Source organism: Callithrix jacchus, chromosome 20 (assembly GCF_049354715.1).
Source record: "Callithrix jacchus isolate 240 chromosome 20, calJac240_pri, whole genome shotgun sequence".
In the NCBI taxonomy this organism is placed as follows: Eukaryota; Metazoa; Chordata; class Mammalia; order Primates; family Cebidae; genus Callithrix; species Callithrix jacchus.
The window spans coordinates 6765869-6776024 of record NC_133521.1 but is presented as its reverse complement, the minus strand read 5'-3'; the positions used below and the strand labels follow the sequence as shown (position 1 = coordinate 6776024).

At 46.1% G+C, this 10156-nt stretch overlaps 1 pseudogene; it reads right to left on the bottom strand.

The window, feature by feature from the left end:
- Positions 1-3824: 3824 nt before the first annotated feature.
- LOC100401588 (neutral amino acid transporter B(0) pseudogene) lies at positions 3825-4604 on the bottom strand (annotated as a pseudogene).
- Positions 4605-10156: the final 5552 nt, after the last annotated feature.

The following is a 10156-nucleotide window of genomic DNA, read 5'->3' as shown; positions in this document are numbered from 1 at the left end:
ATAGGACTAGGTGAACATTATTAATTTTTGTTTTTTAGTTACACAGGAAACATGAATATCCTCACTGTAAAAAAAAAAAAGTAAAAAAAGAAAGAAATCAAACAGTACAGACAAAGAAAGAAAATTCCCCTTCATTTTTCACCTGCCAGTTGATCAGTTAAATATCAGTTTCACCAATGGGTTTCATGTCTTTGCAGACTATTTGATATTAATTTACTGAAGTCCATGCCCACTTAGAAAAATGTAGGGTTTTCTTTTTGCACTTTTTAAAAACATAAATATGAATCACAATATGCCTATTATTGTGTAAATTATCTTCCCTCCTCTTAATTATACATTGCCAAGTGTTTTCAGTGTCCTCGCAGAGATCTAGCCCACCCCCCGCATTTTAGCTGCTACATGGAACTCCACAGTATGGGCATGCTTTACGTATTCCTTTGGATAAAATGTCCATTATTTCTAAATTTTTGCTCTACAGACAAAACTCCTTGGTTGAGCGCCTTTGGGTACCTGGGCAAGGATCTTCCGAGGAGAGCTACCTAGAAACAGCAGTGCGAGGTCACAGGCTATGTGCTCTTCAAAACTGTAATAATTCTACCACCCTTTCCTCAGAAAAAATGTCCCAAACTGCTTTGTCATCACTCTATTATCAATACTAATTTTTCACTGTATAATCCTTTGTAATTAGAAAATAATTAAGCCTTTCCACTGTACTTTCTGTTTTCCTTTTTAGCTTGGGCACCAATAGCCAAGATAGGCACCACTGGGCAGAGATTCAATGGTAATGGAATTCCTCAAGTCTTTCCTTCATCATCCTTAACTGCAAGTAAGGAGAATAATTGTAGTAGTCCTTGGAATAACAATAATATCTGATATCCATGTTGGTATTTGTGGTTTGCAAGATGTTTTTGATGCAGAAAGCAAATGGAACCCTGCAGCCCTTGAGCCAAGTGGCAACCAGGTGACCCAACTGAGGTCCAAATCCTGACTTGACCACTTACTGCCCAGCTGGGTGGCCTTGGGCTCATTGCTCAGCTTCTCTGTGCCTCCATGTTCTCATCTGTGTTAAAGCAAGGATACTAGCAGTGCCTTTCTCCTGGCTGTGGTGGGGACAAACTGAGATGAGATGCCTGGCACATGATATGCCTTAGTCAAAACCAGGTTGTGTTTTGATGATAGCAGCAGTACATGAACAATCAGCTGGTTTTACTCTAGAAAGTTGACTCTGTTTCCTTCCTTGTCTTCCTGCTACAGTGGAAGAAGAGGCTATACTAGACCCTCACCTTGAGGCAGATCATGCCCAGTGTACTCAAGGAGAGAACAATACCTGTCTTTACACTAAATTTTTGTAAAAAAATTTGGTTGCTGATGTTTCTGGTTTTTAGTTTGATGGGCTATTAAGTTCTAGTGTGAAAGAGCCAGGTAAGAGAAGAAGTGTTTTTAGGGTAACAGGAGAGAAAAGGCAGAAGCTCCCATCCTAGCCTCAGCAAAGAGAGAGAGCCATGCATCCCATGCTTGGCAGGGAAGGGACAGAGAACCGGCCCCAGGGACCATGAGAGGTGGGCTGATGGACTCCCCCATAGAAATCCTCCAGTGCTTGAGATTTAAGGGGCTTTCCAATGTCTTATCACTTTGCACAGCCAAGATACTGGAGTAGAGGGAAGAGGAATGGGAAAGGGAAGACAGAGGCCCATCCGCCTCTCCAAGGGGGCAATTGCAGGAGAGGCATGGTTAGGTCACATCGTTTATTTTGCTTTTGTTTCATTACTGCTTTGTTTTTTAAAGGCTCCTTCATTTATCATTACTCCTTTTCAGCCATGAATTGTCCTCTAATTCAGTTACGAATTTAAGGCTATTGTCACCAAGTTATTATACATTTCCAAAACACTTTCAATTCTCTGTGAAGACACCCCGATAGAATGGAGTCCAGTGCATTCCAGAGCGTGATACATAGGCCATCAATAGTAGCGAGATGATTATTGGAGGCCCACAGATATTTCTTAGTGGTTATTTATTTTAATATGTATCTGTATATAGACATACGTATTATTTATGTCCGTTTTCCACTTATAATAGTGACGTGAAAGTTCCTTTGTAAACACATTTGTTTACGTTGAATGAAACAATTTAAAGTGAAAATATTAGGTGAATATGTGGCTCTAAAACATGGCAAAAGTTGAGCAATGATTAAGGTTTGGGAAATCCTGTTGCAGACAAGAACAATCCACTGTGTGTGTTGGTAGGTGTTATACATTTTGTTTGTTTGTTTGTTTTGTTTTGTTTTGTTTTGTTTTGTTTTTGAGATGAGGTCTAGCTCTGTTCCCAGGCTAGAACACAGTGGTACGATCTCAGCTCACTGCAACCTCTGCCTCCTGGGTTTTAGAGATTCTCTTGCCTCAGCCTCTCGAGTAGCTGGGACTACAGGCATGTACCACCACACCCAGCTAATTTTTCTATTTTTAATAGTGATGTGGTTTCACTGTGTTGACCAGGATGGTCTCGATCTCTTGACCTTGTGATCAGCCTGCCTCGGGGTCCCAAAGTGCTGGGATTACAGGTGTGAGCCACCATGCCTGGCTTATAACTTACTTTTAATCCTCTATGGGGCCATGTAGAAATAGAATCACAAATCAAAGTAATTCTCATTTAAAATCCCCTCTACTTTGCAGCCATAGCTTTATGGATTTTTTTCTCGCTGCCATGTGGCAGCAAAGTCCTTTTTCACATCCCACATCATCCAACCACCTGCCTCCCCCAAATGAATTTCTTGAGGAAAAGTTGCATGTTGCCCAGGGGTGGTAGTGCATTCAGGCTGCTACAATAAAGTCCCATAGACTGGGTGACTTATAAACAATAGAAATCTATTTCTCATAGATCTGGAGGCTGAAAGTGTGAGATCAGGGAGCTGGCGTGGTGAGGTTCTGGTAAGGAACCTCCTCTGGGTCGCAGACTGCTGACTTTTCATTGCATCCTCTCATGGCAGAAAGAAGCTGAGAGAGCTCTCTCTGGCTTGTTCCTATAAAGGCACTAATCCCATTCATGAGAGGGCCACCTTCATGATCTAATTACCTCCCAAAGGCCTCACCTCCAAATACTGCCACACTGGAATTAGGATTTCAACATATGACCTTTGGCGGGGACACAGACATCTTTAGCTCATTGCACCTAGCAAACATGCTTACCCATTCCAACTGCAGCAAAGCAGTGCTTTTTTTTTTTTTAATAGTTGACACTCAATTTTATTGATAAAAAATGTCTTCTGGAGTGACAGCAGTTATCTGTCCTCACTCTCTTGCCAGAGTCCTTGGGAGTGTTTCTGTTATTGTGGAGGGAATAGGGAATCTGGGGATAGAGTGGGACGTACCCTGGAGATGGGAGGTCACAGAACACACCCCACAGATGTACACACACACACACACACACACACACACACAACTACAGCCACCAAAATCACCAGCATGGTGTTGGAACATTCCCCTAGTGGGGGCTAGAATTCCCCATGGTGACCTGTGACCTGCTCTCTTAAACATGGAAGGTCAGGCCGTGGTGAGGAGGCAGGAGGCCATTATTTCTCCATCTTGCTATTACTTAGACTTGAGTTGGGGACGAGTGAGAACTAGGGGTTTTGGGGAGTAATGCTTGTGAACACATGTACTCCAGCAGCCAGGCGTCCCAGATCTCCTGTCCTGAAGCGGGCCGGGGCCCCTGGCACCCCAGAGTGTGCAAGCAGGCCCCCAGAGCCTTAGTTCATTCAATTATCTGTTCCTCATAATCCAATGTCCAATAAGCGACCCCAGCAGGGCAGGGAAGGTCCCTCCTGGGGTTTACATGAGTGATTCCTTCTCAGAGGTGGCCATGGCATCCCCTGAGGGCCCCCAATAGTGTTTGAGAAGGGGGTTCCCTTCCTCAGTGGTGGCTGGCAGTGGATTCAGGGGCAGCTCACTTTTCACTTGCATCAGCTCAGGCTCCGTGCTTCTCGACTCCGTGTGGTCCACGTAATTTTAGAGGAGTCCTGACCCCAGAGCATCACCTTCTACATTCAGGACAGTACAGGACCGGTCCACTAGCCAGTCCACAGCCAGAATCAAGGAGATATGGACCGGGAGGTTGACTGCTTCAAGGATGATGGCCAGAGTGACGACACCTCCAGCAGGGATGCCCGCCACCCCCACGCTGGACGCTGTGGCCGTGATTAGGATGGTGATGATCTTTACGAAGTCCAAGGACTGCTGGCTGAGCTGCGCAATGAGCACTGCGGCCACGCACTGGAAGAGCGTCCATGTTGACGGTGGCACCAATGGGCAGAATGAAGCGGCTGATGTGCTTGGCCACACCATTATTCTCCTCCACGCACTTCATCATCAGTGGCAGCGTGGTGGAACTGGAGGAGATCCCAAAGACAGCGGCATCACGATGCCCCACAGGAAGCGGTAGGGGTTTTTGCTGGTGAAGAGGAATTAGATGAGGAGCCCGTGGATGGCATGGCCCAGTGCAGCTCCTGCTTCATGATCTCAGCCTTAGTGGGAACTTCTTCCCACTGATTTCATTTTATAAAATTTTACTAGAAGGTCTTATTAGAAAAGTTAAAATAATTTACCTGCCATGTATGTGCAAATTGGGCACCATTTACAGATATGGGGGACTGTAACTCATGGACAATATTAGATTTTTACACATTGTGATTTTAATTAGAAATGTTAATTAAACACATATGCTAACCTGAAGCTGCCAAAAGGAAAGAAATAAATATTTGTAAAGAATAAGTTACCCAGTGTATTGTCATTTGATTTGGCACAGATGTAAATATCTTGGCAAAAAGCTCATGCTTAGTGGCAAACACAAGTGGCTTGGAGTTTAATGATATAAATTTCAGTCCCATCTCTTGCTCTGACCAGATTTATTCATAGGCAAACAAATCAATTTGCCAAGCTGTGCCTCAGTTTCCTCCTTCTTAAAACAGTGGAGCTGAGATCTCCTCCATGTGGTTGTTAAAAATGTCAAGTGAAAAAGCTTTCAGTGTTTCGCAAAGTCTAAGGCAGCCTCTGGCTGCTTTGCCATGAGATCCCAGCCCTCCCTGGTTCCTGGGGCTCTGCTCTGAGGTCACCATGAACAGATGAAGGGTTTGCAACTGCGAGCTCCAAATGGAAAGGCAAATAACACACTGCAGAGCTGAGAATTCCAAATATTAAGACCCTTCTTATGTTTGTCGCTCCTCTCCAGTGCTTGGCAATAACGTAAGGCAAATATCAGGAACCCAAAGGGGAATTAATGTTAAAAAAAAAATTTAAAAATCCTGGTGTGCTTTGCTGTAATTAAGCAATATAATTAAAGTCCCCCTATTGAAGCCAGCTGACAAGAGACACAGGCCACCATTGCAGAGGCAGCGAAGGTGCCAAAGTTTGTTTGCTTCTTTGGGGGTTTATCCATATTTCATGTTTTTATGTCACTCTTCCTGTGTCAGAAACACAAAAAAATGAGTGCATGTGTCTATCTTCTCCTACAGTCTGTAATTTCCTCGAGAGAAGGGGCCGTCTCTTGTCCATCTTTGTTACCCTCTGGGTACCGACAGTGATCCTGACATGTGATTAGTGTTCAGGCTGTGAGCCTTGTCTAAACTCACAGAGGCCGAATATCTCCTAGTTATCTATTCTGGGAAGTCCTCACGTCCCACTGAATTTGAACACTTCTCTCTGATGATGGAAATGCCTTCTGTGGTTATTCTAATTTTGAATGAGGTAAAGGTCTCACTGATTAATAACCTAGTGCAGTAGTCCCAGGCAACAGGAGCTTCTCCAATGCCCCTGGGGCCCACTGAGGCAGTCACTCACTCATGCATTCAGTAATTCCTTACTTAGAATCTTTTATGAGCCAGGCCATGTGATGGATACAGTGGATATAGTGATAAAGTTGTCAGAGTCCCAGCGTTCAGGAAGCGTATACTCTAGAGAAGGAAACTGAGAGCAGAGAGGAAACACTTGTCATGTGTTGACAGCTGATGGTACAGGCTATGAAACAACACTAACAAGGGAGAAGATGGTGACCGAGGAAGGCCCATCAAAGGAACAGAGACCCATATAAGGAAGGGAACCATGGAAATAGCTACGAGAGAACATTTTCAAGTAAGGGGAACTCCGTGCCCCAGATCAGATGAGAGCCAGCTTTACATGGACTAAGAATGAGGGAGACCAAGTTTGCTAGAACATACAGAAGGGAAGTGCAGTGGAAGATGAGGGCAGGGAGACAGGTGAGCCAACAGGTGGGCCCTTAGGGCCACAGTGCAGAGTCTAGATTTCATTCTAACAGGAAGGGAAACCTTGGGGGGTCTGAGTAAGGGAGTGATACAATCTGATTTGCCCCTTTAGAAGATCTCTCTGGCAGTTGTGTGATCATATGTCCAGCAGGGGAACAACAGAGGCAGGTGGCCAACTTGGGAGGCCAGTCTTGGAGTAGAACAATAAACTCTTGGACCAGATGGTAGAGGTGAAGATGGAAGTATAAGAATATAGTTGGATTCCTCTCCCAGGTGAGACAGCTTGGATCAGTGACCTTCCCTGACCACTTCCACCCTGCGGTGTTATGGATTCTACAGTTCTAAGCTTTTAGAATCTGCAACTTCTGAGTTCATAGTCTGACTCTGAAGATTGGGCCGAGTGGTTGGTCTGACCATGCTTCTCAGAGCAGCATCCTACAGGGATGAAAACTCAGACCCCCGCCTCGAACCTCAAAACCAGAATTTCTCCCTGTAACAGACACATCAGTGTGATCACCACAATCTCAGGCCACCACTTCAGGCAGTGAAGGAACATGTCTATTTGCCTGTTCACCGAATGTGTCAAGCAGAACAACTGTCCCTGAATGATGTCCATGTCCTCATTCCCAGAATCGGGACCACATAGCAAAGGGATTTAAGACTGCAAATGAAATTATGGTTTCTAATAAGCTGACATGAAGATTATTCAGGTGAGCCTATTATAAGGGTTCTTAAAATGAAAAAGAGAGGTAGAGAAAGAGATGTGACCTTGTAGGATGCTCAGGTAATGCATCGTGAGGACTCAACCTGCCATTGCCAGCTTTGAATTTGCAGAAAGGGCCCGCAAGCCCAGGAATGTGGGAGACTGAAGGAACTTGGAAATGGCAAGAAAAGAGATTCCCTCCTAGACTCTCCAGAAGAAATGCATCCCTGCTGACACCTTGATGTTAGTCCTGGAGAGCAACCATGTCAGACTTCTAACCGGCAGAACTGTAAGATAATAAATATATGTTGTTTTGAGACACTCAGTTTGTGGAATTTGTTACAGTAGTGATAGAAAACTGACATATTAAACTTAAATGATCGTTTTATGTCTCCATTCCACTAGATAATGGAAATTTACACTCAGTCGAGATTTCCCCTTCCCGCAAGGTCGTTGCTAAGTTCTGGGGGCAGGATCTACAGGCAGCCGGAGATGGGGGTGGGAGTGTCTGGTCCTCAGTTGTGACATGCCCGTGCAGCTGTCCTTGAAAGTAGCGCCTCATACATCTGATTCTTGGCTGTCACAACAGGCAGTTTGTGTCTGCAGTGCCCTTCACTCCTGACCTTTGGGCCTCTCCCAGCCCAGCTCCTGCTGTCAGTGACTTGCCTGCTCCTCTAACAGGCAGCGGGCAGGGGAAGAATGGCTGTCCTCCGACCTTAGTCTGGAATCCCAAGAAATGCTGGGAGGCTTCCTCATGCCCTTTCTGAAAGCCACAGGCCTTGTGGCTTCCAATCCTGCTGCTCATTGTCCATGCTGGATGTTGGAGAACTCTGAGAGCTTCCATCTTAGGACAGAGGATGAATTCCTTCTGGTCTTGGGTCTCCTGGGTGGCAGGGGGATCTTTTCTTAGGAAGACACCAACTTCTACCTCTTTTTATTCCTGTCCAATTTTTCTCTTCCTGTCCAAGACTAGAGAATTTTCCTCTGGGGCAGCAAAACCTGCCTGAAACTATCACGTATGCTTCTAAGTCTGTCTTCAGCCTTAACCTTGGGTTATGAGTCTGATTCCTTTGCCCTCAGATTCTGATGTGACATCTCTCTGTCTTGCAGTCTGGAGGGTCCATGGTCTCCTGCCCTAGTGGGGAGGGTTGTGAGATAATGGGAAATACCAGAGGGGATCCCTGATTAATTCTTCTGGATATTTTTCCTCTGTACCAGTAGTGGTGTTAGCCAGTTAGTTATCTGCAAAAGGAAACCTGCCTGACTGCAGTGCACGTGCCTGGCCTGGGACCCTGACCCATCTGTTCAGGGGCACCAGGGAAGTAAGAGGTGGGCAGGCTTGAGAAAAAGCTGGGTGGCTGGTATCAGCCAGGCCAGATTCTCTCAGACTGGAATCTGAATCAGGAGGTAGGGGCAGCCCAGCTGGCTGCGGGCAGGGGAAGAGATGAGAAGACCCTAAGGAGGGCAGACATGCTGGAGTGCAGTAGGGATCCTAGCAGTGAAAAATAAAGGAAAATAACCACTAACCCCTATTGTGGAGGGCAAGCCAGGACCCCAGTCCCTGAAGCCCTCTGGACCCCACAGGACTGAACAAAAGCCAAGAGGATCCTGTTCTCCTTGAACTCCCAAGGCTGAACCAGAATTCCCATCACTGGCGGCAGCAGATGGAGTTCTAACACATCAGTTTCTTTTATTATTCTAAAGGCCTTGTTATGGATTGATTTTTCTCCCTGCCCATAGTCCACAACCTCACCAAATTTACATGTTGAAGCCCTAGCCTCAGGTACCTCAGAATGTGATCTGATTGATATAGTCTTTAAGGAGGTCATTAAGGTTAAATTAGGTCATTCAGGTGGGCCCTCGTCCAATCTGACCGGTGTCCATTTAAGAAGAGGAAACTGGGACATAGACTGTACAAAAGGAAGACCATATGAGGACACAGTAAGAAGGTGGCCAGCTACGAGCCGACTGGAGAGGCCTCAGAGAAGCCAGCCCTGCCGAGAGCTTGATCTTGGCCTCCTGGCTTCCACAGCTATGAGAAAATGAAGTCCTGTTGTTTAAGCCACCCGACCTGTAGTCCTTTGTTATGCCAGCTAAAGCGCAGGAACTCAGGCCCCAAGACCTTTTGTTCTGTGGCCCAGTGGTCAAGGAAGAACAGCTCCGAAGGCAGCATGAACCTTGCCTCCTGTCAGCTCCCAGGAGCTACTTTGCAAAACAAGCCCCTTCCTCCTTCCCAAATGAAAGCCAGTGCCCGCCTCCCAGCCCACCCCCCTCTCTTTATGATTCCATTTTCATGTCTGGATTTCTAAGCCTAAAATGCTTGCGATCTTTAACTTCAAAGACCAGTCAAGTCTTTTGGCGAGGTGGGGGTGGAATGCATCTTACAACCACACCTGGAGAGATGGCTCTTCTCATTCTTTGGGTTTGAATTCAAATCCTCCTCAGCCACCACCTTGTGCCGCATCCCCTCCAGGACTTTCTGCAGCAACAAGTTCATCCCACTTCTAGCCAGCGTACCTGAAGCATCATACCTCCAGCACTGGAGGTTCCCGGATTATGTTAGGTGGTACACAGAGAAACATTTTCCACATGCTTAGGATGGATTTTAAAGTATAGTAGAAAACAATAAGGCTGGCACCTGAAACCTGTGATTTTACAGACTTTATGGCTGACGCTAAGGCTAGAATAGGTGTTAAAATACGCTGAGTAAATACTGACAGGAGGGGTGTGGCAAGAATCGGCACAGCGGGGTGAGAAGAGCGGAAGCTTCAGAGATGAGTATTTGCATGAGCAAGTGTGTGCAGCATTCATCTGCAGGAAATTGGCAGAGTGGAGTGGTGCAGGGGTGTGAGTCAGCAAGCAGGAAGGGTGCAGGAGAGGGTTCTAGTCAGTCCTGACACCTCTGTTGCTCCCTTTCCGTAACTGACCCAGGAAAACCTGACCCCAGAGGTTTGTTTCCCATGGCTACAGTCCATGTGGAAAGCTGTCCAGGCTTCCAGGGGATGCCAGAAAGGCTGTGAGGAACCATTTGCTATTGTGAGGGCTCTTGCATCTGAATCTACAGGCATTTCACCGGCAGCAGGGGGCTTCATTTTTTTCCCAATTTCCCTGGTCTTGTCAGAGGCTGGCAACCTCAGCTGTGAAATGAATTTGCTTTCCCCCTGGTTTATGCACAGGACAAATGCAAGCTCTTTACCTGAGCC